Genomic DNA, 12,669 nt, shown 5'->3' with positions numbered 1-12,669 from the left:
CTCTTTTGGTACAGACACACATACATGAAGTTTCCGCCGGCCCTGCAAGTAACCGATAACTAAGAATTAAGCTATAAAAACAATTGGATACTGTTTAAGTGGTGAATTGAAACTCTTTAACTTGAAATTACATCTACAATTTCTTTTAAAAGTAACAGGTTGCTTACAAACAGGGGTGCAAACAAAGTTTACTAATATTAAGACCCCTTCTGGACAAGTTTATGTATACACCCACAAACAAAGAATGGGACGAGACTGTTGTATTTCTTAGATTTCTGGTTCGGTGTACAACCTTCCAATTTTTGAGTTATTTTGTCCTAACCATTTTATAATATTTACAAATTAGACTGAAAAAAAAGACCCAACCTAAATTACATTTTACGTGATATTAAAATAGATTTAATAAAAACCAGTTCTTTAAAGTGGAAATCATTATTATAAAGAAGAATAAGAGAAACATCTGATTTATATCAATCTAACTGTAATCTTAAACTCCACTGTACGTTATAAAACCAACTCATCAATCTTAAACTCCACTGTACGTTATAAAACCAACTCATCAATCTTAAACTCCTACCCAGTTCGTTAAATTTCGAAAGGAAATGAAATTATTAAGTTGTTTCACAAATTAATAATAAAAGTTCTAAACATTAATACATGTATTTTATGGTTACAAATGTATTGTAAACCAGCATGGATTCAGAACCACGTTAGCTTGGATTGCAAGTAGTTACTTTGACCCAACCCCTGCAGTTCTGGCACGGACCCGGAGCTCAACTCGGATTGCAAGTAGTTTCGTTGGTGAGCATAACAACTCATTTGTATATAGCCATAGTTCGTATTAGCAATAGGTCGGTTGCTAAGACGTTGCGGAGAGATCCAAGTTTAGCCTAGATGTATTGCCATTTATATCATTGCAAAAACAGACCAAATTCTATATCCGTGTTAAAATCCCGAAATTTGTGCAATTTTGTTTACGAGGTAAATATAATATAACACTAGATAAACTTGCAGCTATAAATGCACATACAATAACAATTAAACTTTTCTTTATACTTTTCTTTTGTTGGCAATTCTAACTTAATTTTTTTCCGATTTTTCCCTTCTCTTTTACATTTTGTTTAAGAAGGATTATTTCCTGATTTGTAAATGGGTTAATACGTTTTGTACATAGATACATTTATCTATTTTATCTATGGGTTGATAATTATGTTATACACCCTGTAATTGGCTATAATTACTCTAAGACACATAGTCTACACCAGTTTATGCATGGGTGTAAATTTTATTAACTTTTAAACAGCAATAACCCATTCAGACAACATTGATTTATAGTTGGATAGACATATAGATAGATAGATAGATAGATAGATAGATAGATAGATAGATAGATAGATATATAGATAGATAGATAGATAGATAGATAGATAGATAGATAGATAGATAGATAGATAGATAGATAGATAGATAGATAGATAGATAGATAGATAGATAGATAGATAGATAGATAGATAGATAGATAGATAGATATATAGTCAGATAGGTTTGAAGATAAAATATAGAAAGTTTTCCAGACATTTTAGTAGAATAAATAGCAAATATATTAGAACTAGACTTTAAGGACAATTTCCAGGCTAACTTAGCTACTGACGGGTCGACTCTACACTATGTAGTCCAGACTGGATAGTACGACTGAATGCATATACTTTCTTTTTTGTTTATTTTAAAATATGAAACTTAAGTAATTTAAAAAACATTTTCATTTAACCTTTCCAGAGATCATGTGAAGTACAAAAAAATTGGGCCTGATCGGTTCAGCCGTTTCGAGATATCTCAATTACAAACAAACAGACAAAGATAGTACCCAGCCAACTTTTAACTAGCTATATAGAGAAAGTTGTATAGTACGTATATATATAAAGACTATAAGATACTATTCACGTAAAACAAAGCGTGACAGTATAACAAATAAATCCCCTCCGTTTAGTGAGATTAATATAACATCTAAATATATCAAGTTGTAATTTCTTGACCGATTTGCCTCAAATTTTGAATTCGGGGGACCCACGGGAATGTTCTTAGTTTAGTTTTTTTATAGGAAAAATAGCTAAAATCGTAGTTTACAACCAAGCGCGGGTAAACGGCGAGAGTAACTATGAGTAAAACTTTATTAAAATTAATATGTTCGTCATATTTCTAGGAGGTTTTTTTATATATGTAGTCAAATTTTGTAAACTAATTTGTTGGCGTTTCTAGTGTTTTTGGCAAATTCCTTCATTAGCTTTTGATATTCGAAGGAAAATCATAATTGTGAACCTGTGATATTTTAAACTTTGATTATTTGATCCGACAGTTCCCTTTCCTGGGGGTTCTTGGTGTGTGCATGAAATATTAAAGTTTTGCATGATAAAAATTATGTAAGAGGATATATTCAATTTTCTAATATCCTCGAACAAATCCATTTCAGTTTTATATTTCATGAACTAACCATTTTTTCATTCTTTTTCCATTTAAATAAAATCCTTTTCTATTCTTTTTTATTATTTTCCATTTCTTTTTCGTTCTTTTTTAATACTTTTCAATTCTTTTTCGATTCTTTTCGATTCTTTTTTAATCCTTTTTCATTCTTTTTTCTAGTAACAATTTAGCTTTTATGTCTTTCTTTTCAACTCGCCAGTTTTTCTTCTTACATCATAAAACTAAAGTTTTCGTGAATTTTATGGTTTTAATATAATTAAAAAATCGACATTTTTAAGACAAACTTTTTCAATTTCGACCGGTCTTTAACTAGGTCAGTTTCATGCGTTCCAAGTTTTTTATTGTAATGTACTTTGATTTTGCATTTGTTTATTATCCCTAGATCTGACAGACCTTGATACCACTGATACAAGATAGGTTTGCTTACTTGGCAAAATATGAGTACTCACACTCAGCATTAAACCACGTCAAGATTTATTTAAGCCGGGTAGAAAGCGTGAACTGGGTTCAGGCTGGTACCACTCACGTATCCACTTTGGTTCCCATATATCTCCCTTGGTTCCCATGTTTCCACTTTGGTTCCCATATATCCCCCTTGGATCCTATAAATACCCCTTGGTTTCCATGTATCTCACTTGGTTCCCATATATACCTTAATTCCCAAATATCTCTCTTGGTTCCCGTATATCCCCCTTGGATCCTATATATCTCCCTTGGTTCCCATATATCCCCCTTGGTTCCCTTATATCTCACTTGGTTCCCATATATCCCCTTTGGTTCCCATATATTTTTCTTTGTTTCCATATATCTCCCTAGGTTCCCATATATCTTCCTTGGTTCCCATATATCCCCCTTGGTTCCCATATATCTCTCTTGGTTCCAATATATCTCCCTTGGTGTCCATATATCTCCCTTGGTTCCCATATTTCCCCCTTGGTTCCCATATATCTCTCTTGGTTCCAATATATCTCCCTTGGTTTCCATATATCCCCTTTGTTTCCCATATATCCCCCTTGGTTCCCATATATCTCCCTAGGTTTCCATATATCCCCCTTGGTTCGCCTGTATCTCCCTTGGTTCCCATATATCTCCATTGGTTCCCATATATCCCCTTTGGTTCCCATATATTTTTCTTTGTTTCCATTATCTCCCTTGGTTCCCATATATCCCCCTTGGTTCCCATATATCTCTCTTGATTCCCAAATATCTTTCTAGGTTCCAATATATCTTCCTTGGTTTCCATATATCTTCCTCGGTTCCCATATTTCCCCCTTGGTTCCCATATATCTTTCTTGGTTCCAATATATCTCCCTTGGTCCCCATATATCCCCCTTGGTTCCCATATATCTCTCTTGATTCCCAAATATCTTTCTAGGTTCCAATATATCTTCCTTGGTTTCCATATATCTTCCTCGGTTCCCATATTTCCCCCTTGGTTCCCATATATCTTTCTTGGTTCCAATATATCTCCCTTGGTCCCCATATATCCCCCTTGGTTCCCATATATCCCCTTTGGTTCCTTTATATCTCCCTTGATTCCCATATCTCTCTTGATTCCCATATATCCCCCTGGGTTCCCATATATCTCTCTTGATTCCCATATATCCCCCTTGGTTCCCATATATCCCCCTTGGCTCCCATAGATCTCTCTTGGTTCCCATATATATCCCTTGGTTCCCATATCTCTCTCTTGGTTCCCATATATCTCCCTAGGTTCCCATATATTCCCCTTGATTCGCCTGTATCTCCCTTGGTTCCCATATATCCCCCTTGGTTCCCATATATCTCCCTTGGTTCCCATCTCTCTCTTGGTTCCCATATACCTTCCTTGGTTCCCATATATCCCCCTTGGTTCCCATATATCTCTCTTGGTTCCCATATATCTCCCTTGGTTCCCATATATCCCCCTTGGTTCCCCTATAGTTCCCGTGGTTCCCATATATCTCCCTTAGTTCCCCTTTATCTCCCGTGGTTATCATAAATCCCACTTGGTTCCCATATATCCCCTTGTTTCCAATATATCCCCCTTGGTTCCCATATATATACCCTTTGGTTCCCAAATACGCAATTTGGTTCCCATAAATCTTTTGTGGCCTGTGAATGTGTGTGTGTGTGTGTATGTCAAGGTGTGTTTGTCGGATTTACTAGCTAGTTTTTGTAAATGAACAAAACCTGGTGCACTCATTAATATTTTCTTATAAAACTCATGGAAGGGGGTAATTAGTGGTAAATCCCATGGAACATTGAGCAGGGTGTAGTGTAGGTCGGGTAGGGTGTAGTGTAGGTCGGGCAGGGTGTAGTGTAGGTCGGGCAGGCTTTCACATCGATTGATAGATAGTTAGAAACATGATACAGATAGTTAGATAGATATCTGTAGATATATAAAATGTTTGAATAATTGGTTTGGAGATGAAGAGTTTACATTTCCTCGTAATATTATGTAATTTCAAGCACGCAAATCTGAGCAGAGGAGACTTTAATGCCCGGGAATATTCTAACCAGGGGTCAAGGAAGCAACCTGGAGATTTATTGAAGTACATAAGTTTGCTCTACGGAGGTCTCGGGAAGAATCGATCATCTGATGTACTGCACTTGCAGTACATGTATTTGGATTTTACCGATTGATTTTGAATATATTCATGGTTTATCATAAAGCTCACTTTTTGAAGTTCAGAAACGACCCCAACAAAAAATAAATTAAGCATTAAAAAATTTAAAAAATATCACATTTTTTTAATGATAATTTAAAGGAGAGTTCCAATTTGCCCCATAATTATAGTAAAACAAGTCCAGCTCAAATATTTTGGTTATAATCTAATTTTTCTCAAGTCTTGAAGTTAACATAAAATGCATCCTGCAAATAATTACTTTTTTGTTCATCTTTCCCGCTTAATAGTATCATTAGCTTAATGTGGATGCAATCTTAATAAATGGGTGGAAATAAATGATTCGATCAATGGTTTGAATCCACTGCTCGGTCATTATTTAATGGTTTGGGGCAATCCAACAGATATTTACACGCATACTCGTTCATTATATCAATAAGGAATTCGAAATATAGAATTTCTTTTCATTTTCAAAATTATCAAAATGCGTAATTCGAAAGTTTCACTATGCATAAGTTTTTTTTTGATTTCAGTCAATATCCTGAATTCAAAATTTCTGATTTCAAATTCCAATTTTAAAATCCGCAATCACAAATTTCAAAAGTTCCAAGTTACAAGTGACAAATTACAAAATTACTATTTTGTGGGGAAAGTTTGGAGAAAACCCAATAAAATGTCGAATATATAAAATGTATGCGAAGTTTAGTGATTTTTTAACAATACTCAACGAAGGAATAAAAGGCTATAAACGATTCCGATGAAAGAACTCTCCACGGAGGAGAAGGATACCGACGGACTCCGACTACTTGACTTTCAGCGGACGAGGATGAGAATTAAGAAGGCTCCGACAACAGATATATCAACAGAAGAGAAGGATACAGAGTACAGACGACTATGACCTCAGAGATCTTAACAGAGGAGAGGGATGCAGATTACTCAGACAACAGAGATCTGAACGGAGGAGAAGAATACAGTGGCTCCAACAACATAGATTTCAACGGAGGTTAAAGATACAGACGATTGTGACTGATTAACTTTCAACGGAGGAGGATAAGGACACAGATAACTCCGACAACAGATATATCAACAAAAGAGAAGGAAGCAGAAATTATGACCACAAAGATCTCATCGGAGGAGAAGGATGCAGACGATTCTGACCACAAAGATCTCATCGGAGGAGAAGGATGCAGACGATTCTGACAACAACGATCTCAACGGAGGGGAAGGATGCAGACGATTCTGACAACAAAGATCTCAACGGAGAGAAGGATGCAGACGATTCTGACAACAAAGATCATAACGGAGGAGAGGGATGCAGACGATTCGGACAACAAAGATCTCAACGGAGGAGAAGGATGCAGACGATTCTGACAACAAAGATCTCAACGGAGGAGAAGGATGCAGACGATTCTGATAACAAAGATCTCAACGGAGGAGAAGGATACAGGCAACTATGATCACAGAGATTTCAACGGAGGAGAAGGATAAAGGGTACAGACGGGACTAACTACACTGATCGTAACAGAGGAGAAAGATACAGACGACTCCGAATATCTAAAAAGGGGAAAATTAAACTCACCTTTTTTTGTAAGCTTGTAATCAGCTTTCCATCCATCCATTTTCTTTTGTCCCCTTCCTATCCTTCCTTTTTCTTTTCCCTTTTCTATGTTTTCTCCATTTCCCTGTCTGCAGCTCTAGAGTAAAGGTTGTGAGAGTGAATTCTGATGATATATCGAATAAAGCTAGCTAACTATCTAACTATGCTAACTCACTCAGTTGAGAAATTGTTTTCCTAAGTTATTAGTCTGGCATGCAAGCTATTTCTAACGGCTGGGGGGTCAGGGAGAGGAGGGGAGGGGATTCTAAACATTTCATAAATCATCTTTTATACCCTAAAAGAATCAAACAAAGCTTTTTTTCGAATTAAAATTCTTAATGACTTTGGGAAATTTACCCCTTTAACTTTATGGTATCACACATGAAAACCAAATTAGGTACTGAGTTCAGTTAGACTCTGTTCTCACATAAAGGTGTAATGAATGTACGATTAACCTGGTGTACGGAATTATACAAATATCCGTTGAGATATTTTACGCTTAGTGTATAAAACTAAATAATCTTGATTAACAGTTAACACAAATATACAAACTTTCAGGACGCTTCGTGCCTATCTTTCCAGGGACAATTTTAGTATTTAAATACTAATATTATTGCAACATTTTTTCATTTGCATATTTTTCAGAGACCCACATGGTTTCTGAAAAAAAAGTTACCCGATTTGGTTCAGCCGTTTTGACGTTTATAGGATACCAAACAAACAAACCAACATACAATATACTATATACAATATACAATATAAAATATACAATATACAATATACAATATACAATATACAATATAATATACAATATACAAAATGCATTGTTCTTCATGTCTAATAACATTAAACATACAAACCTTCCTGTTCTTCATGTGTAAGAACAATAAACATTTGTTTTAAATCTTTGTGAAGAAACAATCTCAAGAACTGACGAGGGTCAACCCAGACCGAAATATATTTTCAATAAATGTGGAACTAACATCTACTTTTTTACTCTACAGAGGTTTGGTCCATCACCATCACTGAATTTTAAATTTAAACCTTCCTGTTCTTCATGTCTAAGAACAATAAACATACAAACCTTCCTGTTCTTAATGTCTAAGCACATTAAACATACAAACCTTCATGTTCTTCATGTCTAATCTCATTAAACATTCAAACATTCCTGTTCTTCATGTACAAGAAAATTAAACATACAAACCTTCCTGTTCTTCATGTCTAAGAAAATAAAACACACAAACCTTCCTGTTCTTCATGTCTAAGAACATTAAACATTCAAACCTTCCTGTTCTTCATGTTTAAGAACAATAAACATTTAAACCTTCCTGTCCTACATGTCCAGGAATTCCTAGTTTTGGAATCGGACATTTTTTTATTCCCATGAAAGTGACTGTAGACCTCAATTTTAAAGTGACCCTCATCTTATATATTGAAATGGACTGAGATATCCTTATTGCCAGTTAAATCTTGAAATTGTTCCTATAGTTCCTGTACGAGGAAATAAACTATATTTAATATTCATTTGATATTAATAGTTAAAATATATTGATATCATCATCATGTAAGGATTGAAAGAGAATAGAGAGGGTGACTATAACTATAAAATATTTTATGAACAGTTTAGACAAATAATGTTTAGAGTTCTCATGTATACTAATATGTTCAAACATCTATAGATTGAAGATCTTGATTGTAATCAAAGAAATTAGATTTGCTTGAAGAATAAAAGTACAGAGAAGAAATAAATAATAAAACAAAATAATTAAAAACTCTTGTTTCAAATAAATATTTATAAAATACAAATATAGAATGAAAAACAAATAAAAAAATGAAATTCAAAAAGATGAATGTGGATAAAATCATGCATTGATGAAACAAGAATGAATAAAATGAACACACCAAAACAATGACTAAGAAAAGAAAAAGAAAAGATGCATTTTATAAATTCAAAAACAAACAAATATGAACAATAGAGAACAAAGGTGAAAAAAATAAAGTATTTGCTAATATCAAAAATACAAATATGAGTTCAGTTAACCCCATTTTTTAAAGGATCTGAAGTTATTAGTTCGCTCTTGAATTTTGATCGTATCACATAGATTCCAATCATGTTTTTTGAATCTCTCTGTAAACTGATCATTCATTTTATTTAACCAAAAAGACGACTCAACTAATGGGCTTTTAGGATCACTTAAAAATGATTTATGAGTTGATTGATTGATTAATGAATTAGTAATCAAGTTTGAAAACTCTAGTTCGCTGACCCTTTAGTATAATTGAATTAAATATTTTTAGATAAAAAACCTTGACTCATGCTTCTAAAGTCAAAATTGTAGGGTTTGTTATGATTAAAAAGAGATATGGGTATAATTGGATGAAGTATCCTCGACTGAAAATCAAACTCCTGGAAATTAGTACCTACCTCTCATTTATAAAGGACAACCNCAGAAACAGACTTTTCCTTATTCCTCTACAGAAACAGACTTTTCCTTATTCCTCTACAGAAACAGACTTTTCCTTATTCCTCTACAGAAACAGACTTTTCCTTATTCCTCTACAGAAACAGACTTTTCCTTATTCCTCTACAGAAACAGACTTTTCCTTATTCCTCTACAGAAACAGACTTTTCCTTATTCCTCTACAGAAACAGACTTTTCCTTATTCCTCTACAGAAACAGACTTTTCCTTATTCCTCTACAGAAACAGACTTTTCCTTATTCCTCTACAGAAACAGACTTTTCCTTATTCCTCTACAGAAACAGACTTTTCCTTATTCCTCTACAGAAACAGACTTTTCCTTATTCCTCTACAGAAACAGACTTTTCCTTATTCCTCTACAGAAACAGACTTTTCCTTATTCCTCTACAGAAACAGACTTTTCCTTATTCCTCTACAGAAACAGACTTTTCCTTATTCCTCTACAGAAACAGACTTTTCCTTATTCCTCTACAGAAACAGACTTTTCCTTATTCCTCTACAGAAACAGACTTTTCCTTATTCCTCTACAGAAACAGACTTTTCCTTATTCCTCTACAGAAACAGACTTTTCCTTATTCCTCTACAGAAACAGACTTTTCCTTATTCCTCTACAGAAACAGACTTTTCCTTATTCCTCTACAGAAACAGACTTTTCCTTATTCCTCTACAGAAACAGACTTTTCCTTATTCCTCTACAGAAACAGACTTTTCCTTATTCCTCTACAGAAACGCTTCAAAACTTAATAATTTTGTTTGCAAACTGTTTTTAATTTAATAAATATTGATATTTTTCCAAAAGTCGCAGAAAATAAATATTTTAATTTCAAAGTCTCAATATTTTATATCTGCGTCAATGAAAGAGGTAGAAAGAAGCTAGTTCCCTTGTTTATAAAGAAATGATGCCTGTAAATTCCTAAGTAATTGCTATTTGTTGTTCATCAATAGTTTTTCTTTTAAGTGTTGAAAACCTGAAGTTTTGGGATTCCTCAACCTACATTAGCAGGATTCCACAACCCATTAATGAAGAGCAATTAGGCAAAGTATCCGCTTATATTCACTAATATCCACTAATATCCATCTAATGGGGCAGTTTGTAATAATTGGGTTTTCAAATTATATTTGTTATATGTTTAGGTGCACTACTCTCTATAGACTACAGGGGGATTTTAAAATAAGCAAAAAATAAAACGTTCGAAGATTTTTTTAAAACTAAAATTGTCAGTAAAGGAATTGAGTCTTTGGAACAAAATCAAATATTTAAACCTCAATATCTTTAGAACTCGATGTTGTAAACCTTTAATATTTCAAATTCAGATTATTTGATCTAACAGAATTCATAGTTTGAAATATCTAAGGTCTGAAACATTTGGTTCCAAAGATATAGGGATTAGAAAATCAGAGTTGGTGGCAAAGACTCAATTCCTTTGTTCTTAAATTTTCTGTACACCCCTCATGCATAAATTACGTGTTTTACTGCACATGCAAATTATGCTGTATGCATCATTGCAAATAATCTAAATGAACTTCTCAGCTAATACAGGTATTTTTGCAAGTGTAGCCTGCAAAAATAATTGCAAAAAATTACACAATATCTTATTAATAACACACTTTGAAAGTAAATTTCATATTTTTAATTTCAATGTACGTAAAATATCATAGATACTGATACTTCTGCAGACATACCAATAATTTCAGAACACTAATTGTGATTTCAAGTGGACAAAAACGTCCTGGAACAGAGTTAGGGAAGAAATCATCAGCATTGGAGCACACTCGGAGACCCCCAGATTTTCATTGGAGACCCCAAGCTGTTCATTGGAGCTGGGGTCTCCAATGCTAATTTCTTCCAGGATTAACTGGAACAAGAAAAAAGTCATAGAAAATAAAGTGTGGAAAAGGTAAGCCCTTTCATTTTGAGGACTTTTTTTAAGTCCAAAAACTTTAGAACTTTTTTTAGCGTTAGAACCATACATGTTTTGGACGGATCAGTTTAGCAGTTTTAACGTTTATTGGATACAAACAAAATAATAAATTGACAAGCCAAATATGTAAATACTAGGCTTTTAGGCCACTTCGCTCCCATCTTCTATTTCAACTTTTAATAGAGGCTTTATCTGTAAACATCTTCTCTATTTAAAAACAATCACAAAAAAAGTTCGCGGATTTAATATTTTTTGCGCAATTTCAAATTTAACAAAAATCAAAAACTTTCGGACACAAATTTTTGCAACTTTGAGCATCCATAAAACTTTCCTGGGGTCCTGTGAGCTTCCACACAAAATTTGGGCCCGATCGGTTCAACCGTTTTGACGTTCATTAGATACAAGCAGACAGACAAACAAACAGGCACACAGACAAGCAAAGTATATTGATAAATATACAAATATTATAGTCAAATTCAGATCGTACTGCATCCAGCATTTACTTAAGATTATTCCTGGAATAATTCATCTCAGCAAAAATATAAATAATTAACAAATGCATCATTTAATTAAAGTTTGAAGGTTTAGGTTTAGATGCACATTTTACTAAATTGTTGATAAGCATCCGACCGTGTCCAGTCCTAGATAAAATCTCATGAGGGAGAAGTTGTAAAACTGGGACATGGGCTGAGAAGTGACACTAATTATCTTAACAACCCCTTTAAATGCATAATAGTTGTAACTTTCTGCAAAATAACGCGCCATAGAACTTTAAAGTATTTTTTTTTTGATCGGGGTTTTCACTTGTTTATTTAAATTTATGTTTTTTATGGAATTCAAATATTTTAAGACAAAAAAGAGAAACTGATTTCTTTTCGCAAACTCTAATTTTCTATGCAGTCTGATGGTGTTATTTCAAACAATAACTAATTGATCAATCAGAATTCATAGTTTGAACTGTTAATGTTGCAAAGATATATGGATGGCAAAACTAGAGTTATAAAGCATGTTCAGTTCTATTTTTCTTATATTTGGTCAAGTTTGTGACATCAGATAAATCTAAAAATATATGCTATCTTTAATCTTGATAGAGTTAACAAAAAACAGAAAATAAATACTTTCTTAAAGATTTTTAACGCTAAACCCTGAAAACTTGGATAAATGTGTAGAACAACATGTTTCGAACCAACTCCCCCTAATTAAGAAGTTTTATCCTTCATACATGTCCTTAGAGTAGGTTGGTCACTTGTCACTTGTCAGTTCTAATTCTCAGGATATCTTGTTCATTAAGAAAAATTAAAGTACCCTGTACTATGTACCCTGAAATGTGCAGGGTAACCCACAAATGATAAGACTTCAGAGACGACTGTACTGAATTTATGTCTCTTTCAGGCCTTATACTCATTGTTCCCTTCAACTGCAAATCTTGTCTTGTTCTAAAAATAAGCTATTAAACGACTATATTTAAGGCAGAAGACTTAATTCAACCTTAGAATTGTTATTTCTTTCAGGTCGTCTTCACAGCCTCATCCTTTATGGGTAACCCTGTACCTTATTTTGTTTTTGATAATCTCTGGCAAACAAA

The sequence above is a fragment of the Eurytemora carolleeae genome, unplaced genomic scaffold (genome assembly GCF_000591075.1).
Source record: "Eurytemora carolleeae unplaced genomic scaffold, Eaff_2.0 scaffold807, whole genome shotgun sequence".
NCBI classification, from domain to species: Eukaryota; Metazoa; Arthropoda; class Copepoda; order Calanoida; family Temoridae; genus Eurytemora; species Eurytemora carolleeae.
This window is presented reverse-complemented; position numbering follows the sequence as displayed.